This window comes from Bombina bombina, chromosome 5 (assembly GCF_027579735.1).
Source record: "Bombina bombina isolate aBomBom1 chromosome 5, aBomBom1.pri, whole genome shotgun sequence".
In the NCBI taxonomy this organism is placed as follows: Eukaryota; Metazoa; Chordata; class Amphibia; order Anura; family Bombinatoridae; genus Bombina; species Bombina bombina.
The window spans coordinates 325538035-325551904 of NC_069503.1; the positions used below are offsets into that span (position 1 = coordinate 325538035).

A 13870-nucleotide genomic window follows, 5' to 3' on the forward strand; every position below is an offset into this window, starting at 1 on the left:
ACCTGCATCCAAGTGAGAAGTTTAATCATGGCCTACATAGTTTAACTGGCCACAGGTACTACATATTTCTTCTTTTCTTTTAATTTGGTTTATTATTGCTACTGTATCTTTGGCCTGCCTGCCTGCCTGCCCCTGCAGATTGTTTTGCCTTACATCTGCTGGAAACAAATATAAGCTGCGGGGGCAAGTACAGGGAGGCAGGATATCATGGAGGAGAGTTAACATAGTCTGTGTCATCAGGAGGATGGGGGGGGGAAGGCACAGGCTCTTAAATTGTGAGTATAATAAACTCATTGGCATTTAAGAAGTAATATTGAGCTGTTGTATTATGTGCCAGAATTGCCTGTGCCCCTTTATTACATGCATTCCTTGCATAATTTTTCCCTTCATCAATACACAACACATTTTTTCACTTCTCACTCTCCTTAGGAAGCTTGATTTCTACACTTTTTCTTTTCTCTCTCTCACCCCCCCCCCACATGCCCAAAGACCTGCATCTCCCATCACCACCACCTGTGCCCCTTTCTTACAGGCAATCCTTGCACCATTTTACCTATACCAATACACAAAACATTTTCTCACCTCTCACTCTCCTTAGTAAGCTTGACTTCTACGCCTGTGTCATTTCATATTTGCCTTATCACTACATACTTGGCCCCTCAAAATACACACACTCTCCCTCCCTTTCACAGAACTTTTTTTTTTTCTTCTCTTTAGTGATAGGTGTATGGAGAGGTTTGTGACCTCATCCAAGTCAGGTCCTTTAAATACACTACCAAAGTCTAAAGACACCAGAGACAAAGATAAAAAAATCTAAATCCAATGCTAGCATTCAGCTGGACAATCTTCTGGACCTCTCTGACACTCTTATGGCTGACCAAGGCTCTCAATCTTTAGCAGAAGAAATATCAGATTTTATAGCTCCCCAATTTGAGGCTTTAAAAAAAGAACTCAAATTCATTCGCCCCAACTTGATAAATTAATTCAGAATTTATCTCGATTAACTGGAGATGTTCAACAGTTTAACAAACGATTGAGTGAGGCGGAAACACAAATTTCTGAATTAGAAGACAAATCCAATAAACGAGAAAAAATAAACCAACGGCAAGACTCACTGATTTCAAAATTACAATCTAAGATTGTTGAGCTTGATGACCGCTCAAGACATAATAATCTACGGATTATTGGTATTCCAGAATCAATTGAATCCGCCAGTCTCATAAACTTTATGTCTGAGGAACTTCCCTCACTTTTAGAGGTGACCAAAAGTAAAACCCCAATATTTATTGAAAGAGCCCACAGGATTGGTCAGCTGAATAGAGAACAGACAACAAAAATATCATAAGACCAGTAATAGTAAAAATGCTAAGCTATCAGGACAAGTGAGATATTGTATTTCATTACAAAAAAACTGAAAAAAGTAAAACTGGGTGAAAACCGTATACTCATTTTTCAGGACTTCTTTGATTTATCCTGCCATACTGAAAGTTAAAAAAGAGGGAGAAATATTAACATTTACATAAGCAGAAGAAGCAAATAAATTCCCCAAAGAGTTATAACTGTTAAATATGGTTGAATCAAATTACTTAATCGATTGTGTTTCTTTGCTTATGCAACCCCTCCATTTTTTTTCTTCCCTTCTCTCTCTTTTCTCTCTGCTTTTGCCCTACCTCCCCTACCTCCTCATAAGTATTATATCAATTATTGATAGAATATGACTTTAATAATTTTGGTTTCTTGGAACATTAGAGGCGTGGAATCCCCGATTAAAAGAAAAAAGATTTTGAAACATATTAGAAGCCTAAAAACCCAAATAGAGTTTCTGCAGGAAACACACCTACAACCCAAAGAGTTAGCTAAATTGAAAACCAATTGGGTAGGAGAATTCAACGCCACATCGAGCACAAACAGGAAAAAAGGGGTAGCCATATTACTACACAAAGAACTTAAGTACGAAATAATTAGCAAGGATATAGATGTAGATGACAGATATATAATAATTCAAATCCAAATAAGAAACCAGAGATTTTTTTTCTCTGCAATATTTATGGTCCTAATACACTAGAAAAATTATTTTGGGATAAAATAACAAAAAAACTGACAGAATTTACATATAGCAACCTTATTGTAGGGGGAGATTTTAACCTAATTGCCCAGTTACCAATTAATAGAACAGTTTGTTTTCTGGACCATGGCACAATAAAGGTCATTTTACTTTAAACTGCAAAGGCTGGAGCACCCTTTCTTTTGGAGTTTCAATGAATAGAACAGACAGAAATAAAAAATCACACGGAATACATCATAGGGGAATTACAATCCTTAGAAAATGTAGGCTGTCCCTAAACCTAAAAGATATATGGAGGATTCAGAATCCAGACCAGAGAGAATACACTTGTGAGTCAAAAACGCACAAGTCCTTTTCTAGGATTGACATGTTCCTGATAAATGAAAAAATGCTTAATATTAATATAAAAGTGACTATTAATCCAATACTCGTATCTGATCATGTCCCCATAGCATTGAACATCCCACTGAGACTGTCGATACCTCAGTCAAACAACTTTATCTTTCCCAAATATCTACTCTCAAACATTAAATTTACCAACTGGTTACAGAGCGCTTGGTTACAATTTAGAACCTTTAATGAGAACTCTGTATCGAACCTAGAAATATACTGGGAAGCTTCAAAAGCTGTGTTAACAGGAGAAATCAAAGCATGTCTATGTGAGTGCAAGGAACATGCAATTAGCGAATCAATTACGTAATACATATAATACATATCTACTAAAGCCTGAAAAAAAGAACTGGGATAAATATCTTCAAGCAAAAAAGGAAAGAGAAATCCACTTAACACAAACAGTATACCAAGAGGCAGTAAAGGCTAGTGCATAATTTTACAGGTGTGGTGGTAAGACAGGCAAATACCTAGCAAATTCGATCAAACGGGTGAGAGGAACTAATGTAATAGAAGCGATTATTAGTAAAGGGGTAAGAAAGACAGAAATTACAGAAATAATTTCTGAGTTTGACTATAGTCTTGATAAAGGTCTAATAGAGGGCCAAAATGCATTGACATTTATGATAAGCTTCACACTGATAATTTATACAAGATTTTAGCATTATTGCACTATGTTGCAACTTTTTTTTCCACAGGTATAAACACTTAAGCACTTTAAGGAAAATCTTTGGATAAAACCGGATCTTTTCTTCAGCATTTTCCTCAGCTTTCAATTCCCACTCAGAGGATTATAACTAAGAGGGAATATCTTACTCAAGCTCATCACTGGAGCTAATTATACATTTGGTGTTCGTTGACACCTCATTATTCATTTTGCACTTTTACATTTTGGTTTCTAATTGTGTATTTTACAATCATTTTTGGATTTTTGCACTTTTTTGATATCACCAGATTTTTTTCACTTGTACACATATTTATTTTTTATTTTTATTATTATTAATATATTTTTTATATTTTGTACACATCATTTTTTACTTGACACCATTTTTCTTTTGTGAGGCACTCACTATCCCTCAAGGATATAACGTTTTTTTAAAAGCCCTATTTATTGGATCAGGAACACAATCTTATATTGGACTAATAATAGACTTATTGGCTTAAGGAAATCATTTTTATATTGAAATAACCATTTGCAAAAGTAGGATATCACTACATCTTCTGGACTTGATATGTGTTTTTGTAGAAGGTTTTAAGATTTAACACTATCATTGTCATTTCCTTTTTTTATTAATCTTAAATGTAACCTATAAGGTTTTTGTTACATGGATCCATGATATTATTTTATATGTGTTGTTAAATACATTTTATACAGGTATCTGTCCTTTGCCTTGTATTATAGGCGCACCTTGTATCTAGGATATCCCTGCCGAATATTATAAGATCCTTGTGGATCAGATTAAAGGACCACTTCTTGACCTGTTCAATTTTTACTATATTCAAAAGGGAAAAATATCTAAAAATTTCACAATATCATTTATTACACTAATTTGTAAAAAGAACAAAAACCTCAAAAATCCTAGCTAGAAGAATGAAAATCTTTTAATGGAACTGATTTATCCTGATCAGACAGGGTTCGTGCAACATAGATCCTCTTTTTCTAGATATAGAAAAGTCCTTATTACATTAGACTATTTCTCCCATATATTATATATGCAAAAACAGGAGAAAGATAGAGAGGATGAGTAATCCTCACATAAAGATAGGGAATTCAGCACTCTCCACACATAGATAGTCCTAAAAATATATAAATATATAAAGAAAGGATCTGCAAAAATGTATTCAAGTGGCAAATGTAGAGCTTGGTAGAGACAGAGAACAAAACTTGAGACTGGCATGCGTTTAAAGCACTAACATTTTATTGCAAAATCACCCACAAATTATTCATGACATCAATGAGAGACGTCTCTTAGGGAATAGAACATAAGTGTAAAAATAATCAGGCTTAGAAAAAAGCTTCAGAGAGGAGAAAATCTACACCTCTATCAGAAGACAACCCCAAAGAAATACATGTAAGGGATATGTTGTCATGATAACAATTTGAGGATCTATGTAGTAAACTCCCAAATAAAACCAATAGAATACATATAAAGCCAATAATACACAAATATGCATAAATCAACAAACTTCAGATTTTTTCAATTAAAAGTTGTAATAACAGATGCAGCAAAACACTGGAATCTAATACAGATAACTAAACACAACACCACAATCAGAGGGCAGTCCCAAAGTGAAGGGTAAGTACTGTCATGATATATATAAAGGATCTATGTGTTTAGGAAGGGATATGGTATAAGTGCAGAGATCGTAAGCTGTAAAATATAAATGACCCAGTTTCCAGGTACCAAAGAAAAACTTTTGAACAAAATGACACAATTAATGAGAAAGTTCATGTAGATGATCAGTCTTTCTTTGTGGCTGTGATATAGTGAGGCAAATGTCCAGGCATCCATTTATCATGTGGTAGGAAAGAGGGAGTTTCCACTGCCTTAAAATCCAAACATTCACAGTCTCAGATGTAATAAAGTAATGACTCCGTGATTCACAGCTTCATCGAGGTGTGCACAAGAAAAGCAAAGTACAATCAACCAACCAATTGCTCCAAGCAAACGAACTCCATGAAGTTTAAAACAGAGAATAACGAATCCCACAGGTAGGTGTCTCATCAGAGAGATCAGCTGCTGCCTACGTGCGTTTCATCCCCTTGACTGACTTCCTCAGGGCTGATGTCATTGTAGAAACCTGAGCCTTTTATAGGCTAAACAAAACACGCCTCCGAGAAATGATGAACGTATTGAAACAGATTAAAATTAAAGTTAATTACAAAAAATATACATTTTGAAATATATAAATTTGTTGCAAATAAAGTAAGTAGTGCAAATTAAAAGCATGCAAATCCTAAACTAATAATGTTAGGGACGATAACAACAGGTGAAGGCGTTTTCCCGGACTCAGAGAATGCAGACAAAGGGCTTTATAAACATTCAAAAGTTGTGTTAGCAAGGACAAAGTGCTAAGAAATAAATTCGTATACTTCTTTTGCTATATTCTATTAAAAAAATGCGGGATACATAGGAAGTACTTAGAATAGTTAAAGTATCTGCAAAAGGACGGAATCGAACCTAAGACCCAAAAATTCAATATACCTAGCTGACTCATCCTAAGTAAGTCTTAGTCCACTCGCCTAAATGGGGGAATAACCACATATATTGGAAACTAAGGCTAATTAAAGCTTAAAATTATCTATGTAAAGATAATGTTTTAATTTCCAGGCCAAAACCAAGAGACTTGAGGAGAAAAAGGTTCTAATCCGTAGATCTGGAGACAAACCCAACTGGTAAAGAATATATATATATATATATATATATATATATATATATATATATATATATATATATATAGAAATGAACAGCCACTAATACCATTAACTCAAAATGCCTTCTTAGAGCTTATATTAATTAGTATCCAAACGCACCATACAACCCAAGAAAAAAGTAAATTTAAGCAGATTAGTCAAATCCAAAATGTATACAAGAGTGTATATTATACACTTGAAAAAAAGTGGGAAGAAAGATAAACAAATGTTGTCCTTAAAGTTTCTATAAATAGACATTAGAAACATCAGTAGATGTTATAAAAAAGAAGCGAATTCAAATTTTTCATTCAAACCAATAGGTGCACACATGTGTAAACGGTAAATCCAGCCTGTTTCTTTTTGGAGGAGACATTTATCCTGATCTCCTCCCCTCTTATGTGTTAGACCAATATCAATGCCAATGAATTTGAGTAACTCAAAATTCGAATTGTGACAGGTTTGAAAATGTCGTGCAACACTGCTAGTCTCTTTATTATTTTTAACATCATCACAATGTTCCCTTACTCTGTCAAGGAGTTGTCATTTTGTCTTTCCTACGTAAAACATAGGACAAGGACAAAACAAAAGATAGACAACTCCAAAAGTTTGGCAGTTAATTGGATGATTAATTCGAAAAATCTTACCTCCAGTAGAAAAGCTATTGGTTCTAACAATATTAACCACAAGACACGCAATTTCCACAAGGAAAACTACCTATATGGGACTGATGCATTGTAAGCCAATTCTGTTTAGGAGTTTTAACAAAATGACTTTTTGCTAAACAGTCTTTAAGACTCAAAGCTTTTCTGGAAGTCAACAATGGACGATCCCCTACTTTCCCTGCCAAATTTTTATCAGCAAGTAAAAAGTGCCAAATTTTTGCCAAATATAGCAAATTTTGTCCAAATGGCAGTTAAATTGTGTAATAAATCTGAGATTAGATTGTTCAACTGCTTTATCACTTTTAGAGAACATAATATCTTCTCTTTTGAGTTTTCTCTCTCGATTCAGTAAGTTTTTAACTATTTTTTGGGAGAAAACTCGGGCCACAAATCTCTCTTTCATTTTTTTAGCATGAAAGTCAAAACTAGAATTAGTGGAACAGTTTCTGCGTAACTTTATATATTTATATATTTTTAGGACTATCTATGTGTGGAGAGTGCTGAATTCCCTATCTTTATGTGAGGATTACTCATCCTCTCTATCTTTCTCCTGTTTTTGCATATATAAAAGAACTACAAGTAGCTCTGTATACGGATGACCTACTGATATTCATTAGCAATACAAGAATAAATATCCCTATTCTTAGTCAAATCTTCAAGGACCTTAGTGCCTTCACAGGATATAGAGTAAATATGGAAAAATCAGAGTTCTTGTGGATAAACAAACAATCTAGCTCATATTCTATCTTTAAAGACACCCAATCACAAATAAAATATTTAGGTATCAATATTTCTAGATCCCCCAAAAATTGGTATGCACTGAATTATCCTGAAATCATTAATACAATTTGTATGGACTTAGGGAGATGGTCTTCCCTACTCTTTACACGTATGGCTAAAATAAATCTGATTAAAATGGTAGCCTTCTCCAAGTTGTTATATTTCCTACAAAATCTACCACTATTAATAAAATACTCACATATTCAAATTTTACATAAAGCTTTTGTGGGGGGGTTTTGGGGGAAGGGAAAAGCTAAAATGTCCATATATCGTTTAAGTCAATTACTAAACATGGTGGGGTTTAATAGTTACGGATTGGATAACAGTAAAAGATCACTTCATGCTTAAAGATATTGAAGAAAACATGCTAACTCCCTTTGTGTGGAAGGCATTAATTCATATATCAGTGAAAAAACTACCAGATATTATTAAAAAAATGATAGTTTTCAAAAATGCCATCATTGCCTGGCAAAAGGCTTGTAAATCCCTAGATGTCCTCCCTAATTTCTCTAAATTTCTTTCATTAATGGGTAACCCCCATTTCTCAGAGGGGATGAGCTCAAATATTTTTAAACAATGGAAACAGCAAGGTTTAGAATACACGGCTCAAATACTTGAACCTAATTGGACCAATACGAAGTCCTTTGATCAGATCAAACAACAGTTTAATATTGACAATAAAAGATTATTTGCTTTTCTCCAAGCCAGACATTATTGTACCTCACATAAATTAAAATCGACACCACAACAATGGAAAGATATAGAAGCAGGGATACATCTATTTAAAAATGATAACTTCTCAATTTTATACTGGTACAGGCTAATTCTTATAAAAGAAGGAAAGAGCAATACCACTAAATTAACTTCAAAATGGAGAAAGGAGATTCATCCAGTGGGCGATGACCTGATTATTAAGCATTGAACGAGCAGATAAAGCTACGCTTTTCTTGTTGTGGCGTGAGTCTCATTTAAAGCTGTTACATTTTACCTATATCACTCCAGTCATGCTTACAAAATAAAACCAGGCTATAACAGTGGCTTGTTATATATGCAACCTCCCAAATGCAAATATTACACATTGTTAAGGACTATGTCCAAAAATTAAAAAATTCTGGGCTATGATCTCACAGTAGATCTCCAAAATATTGAGTCTCAAGATTGAGATAACCATATAAGATATTATCTTTATGAAAAGTCATGAGGGGGGACCTAGTAAGGCAAAATTAATCAATTTCGATATATTATATGGTCAAAATGTAATTTTCTCCAGTTGGAAGTCACAGAAATCGCCCAGTTTCAAAAAATTATTAGAACTTGTTAAAAACAAAATGATAATAGAACAATTTGATACTAGCTATAATAGCATGATACAATCAAAAGTCCACAGCACCAGGTAAGAAAAAGTATCTTCTTTATTGAATAGTTAAAAGCATACAAGACAGGTATTGTGTTGTGGAGCTGGAGGTCCCCAGCTTGACCAATTTGCAACCAATTTGGAAGGGGTTTTTGTGAAGGTAGGGCAATCCTTTTTTTTTTTTTTTGTCACTCTTGTTTGGTTTTTTCTCCCCTCAATTTATTTATTTATTTTATTGATTGATTTATGTGTGGAACTCTTTACTTTCAAGGAAAAGGAAGACAAATCTCCAACAGTGTAATTTCATGTGATATATTTGTGTTTAATGCAATGTTTCTGACCCAATAATGATTAATCAGATGTATATTAAGTCAATTGATAGATATATTTCAGTCTCAGTATATAAATGTGGAGATTACTGATATTTATTGTTTTCTTTTTTTTCTATAGTTATGTTTATTTTTAAAATCCACAGTTGGCACCATAGTGCCTGTAAGTCCTTTTCTCGATCTCCACAACACCCTGCGTGGTGAATGGGACAAGTAAAATGTTTCTTTTGCCCATGTACTGTTACATTGTTGGTATGCAAATAAAGGAATAAAAAAATAAAAAATAAAAATAAATTCAGATATCATCTATGTTTAGAAGTGTTAATAGAGAAGAGGTAGAAGTTGTCAAGAAACAGTATCAATATCTGCTGAAGTGTATAGGTTAAAAATAACTGTATGCAACTGTGTATGGACAAATAGTGATTGGATATAATCATACAATATTTACAAACTACATCAGCCACTGTAAACAATGCAAATTTAGACAATCCATACTTATTTTGCTACTCCCAAAGCTACTCTTGTTAAAGAAAAAGACTCTACTAAAAACATTTAGTGGCAGAAGCATTCAGCCTGTCAGACCCATAGCTGTGGCTTTAACTGAGCCACAGCTGATAGATGAGTATGCTATGCATTTAGTTGTTTCTTATCCATCTGGGTAGAGTCCAGCTGAACCATTGGAACTTGTATTATAATTTTTTATGGCCCTCTTGATTCTTACACAGTTACAATTTATCTTGAGGGGTGTGATTATAAATCAATTTTCCTTTTTTTTTCTATTATTTCTTCTATAACAAAAAATAGGATGTTAACATATGTTAAACATTAAAATATATGACTGACTAGGAAAAATAAATCATTTTGTTGATTTTTAAAATGACTTTACTGAATTGCTAGGCATTATGGTAGTGGTAATTAGTAATAAATTATTTTTTACGTCAAAGTTGATGGTATTTTTACATTGTTTGATCACTTATTTTGAATTATTTCTATGGGGCTCATTTATGAAGTTGCATTTACAGCTTTGTGGCTCACACATGCAAACCTGCAACCACAGAAGCAGGGATCTTACTGACACTCTGTTTGAGAAGGTATATATGTAAACATATCTTCATTATACTTTTTAAAAAAGGAATGTCCTATTTGAGTTACAATGCTGTAGCATGTCTTATGCCTACTACTACCTGGTTTGTGCTACAATATATATTGCTCCAGGTGTGATCCCTGCTAATGCAATAGTTTTAGCCCCCGTTGCATACAGCTAGCACTACAGGTAGTGTTGCCCATTGGATATTGGCATAGATTTATATGCATTGTGACTAGAGGGTCCACCTTTAGTTCAGGCCGAACCCAAACAGTCTTGTGTCGTGCACAGCATAGCAAAAAATTTTTTGCAGGGTACGCACTATGTATAATAGCACAAAAACACAAACTTGCACATAGATACTCTTGTTCACTCACTCTCTCACACTCACACACACTAACACTCTCAAACACTCTAACACACTAATACATACTCACAGATACTCTGTCTGTCACACACACTAATGCTCTTATATATATATATACACACACACACACACACATTCTCTCACACACAAATACACTCACTCTTTCACACACAGGGGCCGAATTATCAAGCTCCGAATAAAGCTTGATGCCCCTGTTTCGGCGCAAGCCTTCAGACCGCTGCTCCATAACTGGTCTGCCTGCTCTGAGGCTGCTGACATCAATCCGCCCGATCCTATATGATTGGGCTGATTGACACCCTCTGCTATCGGCCGATTGACTGCAAATCTGCAGGGGGCGGCATTGCACAAGCAGTTCACAAGAACTGCTTGAGCAATGATTCATGCCAACAGCGTATCCACTGAACGGATCATGTCGGACAGACCGATGATAAATCAGCCCCACAGACTCACACTCACATAAAAACACTGATAAAGACACGCATACTTTCATAAACAAAAACACTTACACACACAGACACACTCAGACGCAGTTCCACACAAAGACACATACAGAGAGAAATAACTGAAGGCATGTGCAGTATGTTGCAAATGCACAATGTCACCTTTTTGGCTGTGGTCGTTTCCCGCTGATCCCAGGCATTTGCATGTCCGGATCTGACTCAGACACAAAAATGGAAACCCGAAACCCAAACTGTCTGTGTCATTCCTGTTCAGGTGACAACCCTAGCTAAAACATTAATATACTGTAGTACAATAGTGTTTCTGGTTAACACAAAAACCCTGTAACAGTATCTTACAACAGTATTTTAGAACATACTCTCCAGGGAGTGGAAAATATAAAGTAATATATTTATCTTACTATCAACAATAAATATGTAATAATATAAATCAGCAATACATAAATAGATGAAATACCAGTCTGGCAGTATAAACAATGCAATCAAAGATCATTCACAATTAATAAATTTGCTTTGCTAAACAAAAATGTGCTTTTCTAAACAAAACATGTTTCCCTGGAGCTTAGTGATGTAACAAAATATGGCTACAGATGACTAGTAGCCGTAAAATGAAATGAAACACCAGGTGTTAGTTACAGTAAGAAGTTATTAAAACATTTCTAAATCAGCAATTGCAGATTGATCTATTGGGTGCATCTGCTAACCAGAATAGTTTCTATTCCTTTAGTCGACATGATGGGTAGTCTGAATGTCTTCAGGTTGATGATTAAGCTGTTTCTCAAATAGGTTAAAAAATATGACTGTGTAAACTTGCACATATGAGTATATGTATTTATGGACTTCAATTTTTATTATTCAATCAGAAATCATATCATACTATACAACCTTATTTTAAGTGGATCTATAATATAATTTATGTATGTGTTAAACAGTATGAGATTGTAACAAAAAGGGCTAGAATACAAGTGGAGCAATAAATATCGCTTTCATGCAAGCAATATATTAGCACTGCACTTTGTAATACTAGCACACGATAATCTTCACTGGTATTACAAGTTAAATGCAATGCGCTCACGAGAGCACGTTTCCATAGGCTCCTATGGGAGCCTCATTTTGATGCCGTCAGCAAAGGGGGTAAGTAGCGCAGCGATGGGCAGCATTTTTAAATATAAATGTATATGAATAGATACATATATATGTATGTGTTAATATGTGTGTATACACACATATTAACACACACACACACATATATATATCTATATATATATAAAGTTATATACATATATATTTACATTGCGGTCTATGGGAAAACACAGTTCCCCTAGACCACAATGTAAAGGCATTTTTCAGTGCCTTTTTTTTCTAACACCCCACCCCCCAACATTAAGCCCCAAAACTGCCTAGTACAGTTTTTTTTTTTTAAAAAAAATTCTTGTTTTTTTTAATAAAAAAACTATAATGCCCTTTATTTTAAGGGCATTTGGGGCACTTTTAGAAAATTATCTAAATATCTAATCTTTGGTTAATTTTTGAAACACTAATTGCTACCGCAAGCTCTAATTTTCTAATTCTCACAGTTGGAAATGTACACTGCAGACATCTGAAGGCTTATCCTGCTACACACATTTCCCTAATTGGCTTTAGCTGATAACTACTGCAGAAACAATGCATTTTATACTGACATAATGACACTGCCTAGTTTTGTTGTCTACCTGAATTGTTCCCTTTAAATAAGGTAAGTAGTGAGTGGAGTTTGGTTATTGAAAAACAATTGTAGCAAACAAAAAGTAAATTTTGTTTTAAAAACTTTTAGACTTAGCTTACATGTTATTAAATAGCAAGACAAAATACAAATTTTGCAACTACAAGATGTTTAAAGGGACATGAACCCCACATTTTTTTATTTCATGATTCAAATAGAGCATACAATTTTAATCAACTGTCCAATTTATTTCTATTTTAAATTTTGCTTCATTCTCATGGTATCCTGAATTAAACGAGCAGCAATTCACTACTGGGTGCTAGATGAACACTTTGGTAAGACAATGATTTTTCTCAGTATTCCTCCTTCACATAATAATATATCTCAGTTTAAAAAAAACACAACCTGGCCCTATCTGCTCCTGAAGTAACAACCCCCTTTACCAGGTTTGCTTTGACGCCCCTTTGAGCACACCCTAACTCCTGGATCATTCAGACCCCTATCCTTAAAATGATGTGCCCCTCTCACATACAAAGGCCTTCCCATAGTATGACATCATGAGGCCTATTTATTAAAGGTCTTGCATATTCAGAATTGCACCAGCAGCTCACAAGATCTGCTGGTGCAACTCCACCCCCTGCAGACTCGCGGCCAATGGGCCGCCAGCAGGGAGGTGTCAATCAACCCGATCGTACTCGATTGGGTTGAATTGTGGCCTTTCCTGTCAGCCTGCTCAGAGCAGGAGGACAGGGTTCAGAGCTTGATAAATGGGCCTCAATAGATCTAGCATAAGGCAAACAATCTTGGAACGGACTGATTTGGCCAGTTAATTGTTCTATTTTATGGTGCCCAATCAATTATCTGACTTAAAGGGACATAAAACCCAAATTTTTTATTTCATGATTTAGAAAGAGCATACAATTATAAACAACTTTCTAATTTACTTCTATTATCTATTTTGCTTCATTCTCTTGATATTCTTTGCTGAAAAGCATATCTAGATATGCTTAGTAGCTGCTGAATGGTAGCTGCACATAGATGCCTCCTGTGATTGGTTCACTGTGTGCATTGCTACTTCTTCATTAAAGTATAAAGCAAATTAGGTAATAGAAGTAAATTGGAATGTTGTTTAAAATTATATTCTCTACCTTAATCATGAAAGAAAATGTTTGGGTATAGTGTCCCTTTAAATATGTTAAATGTCGGGATGTATGATAATGTATGCAAAGCACTAAAATATGCA

At 34.5% G+C, this 13870-nt stretch overlaps 1 protein-coding gene across 1 annotated transcript in view; it reads right to left on the reverse strand.

The window, feature by feature from the left end:
* The window catches only part of MEOX2 (mesenchyme homeobox 2), a 129170-nt gene that overhangs the window by 10269 nt on the left and 105031 nt on the right, over positions 1 to 13870 (reverse strand). The window lies entirely within an intron of this gene.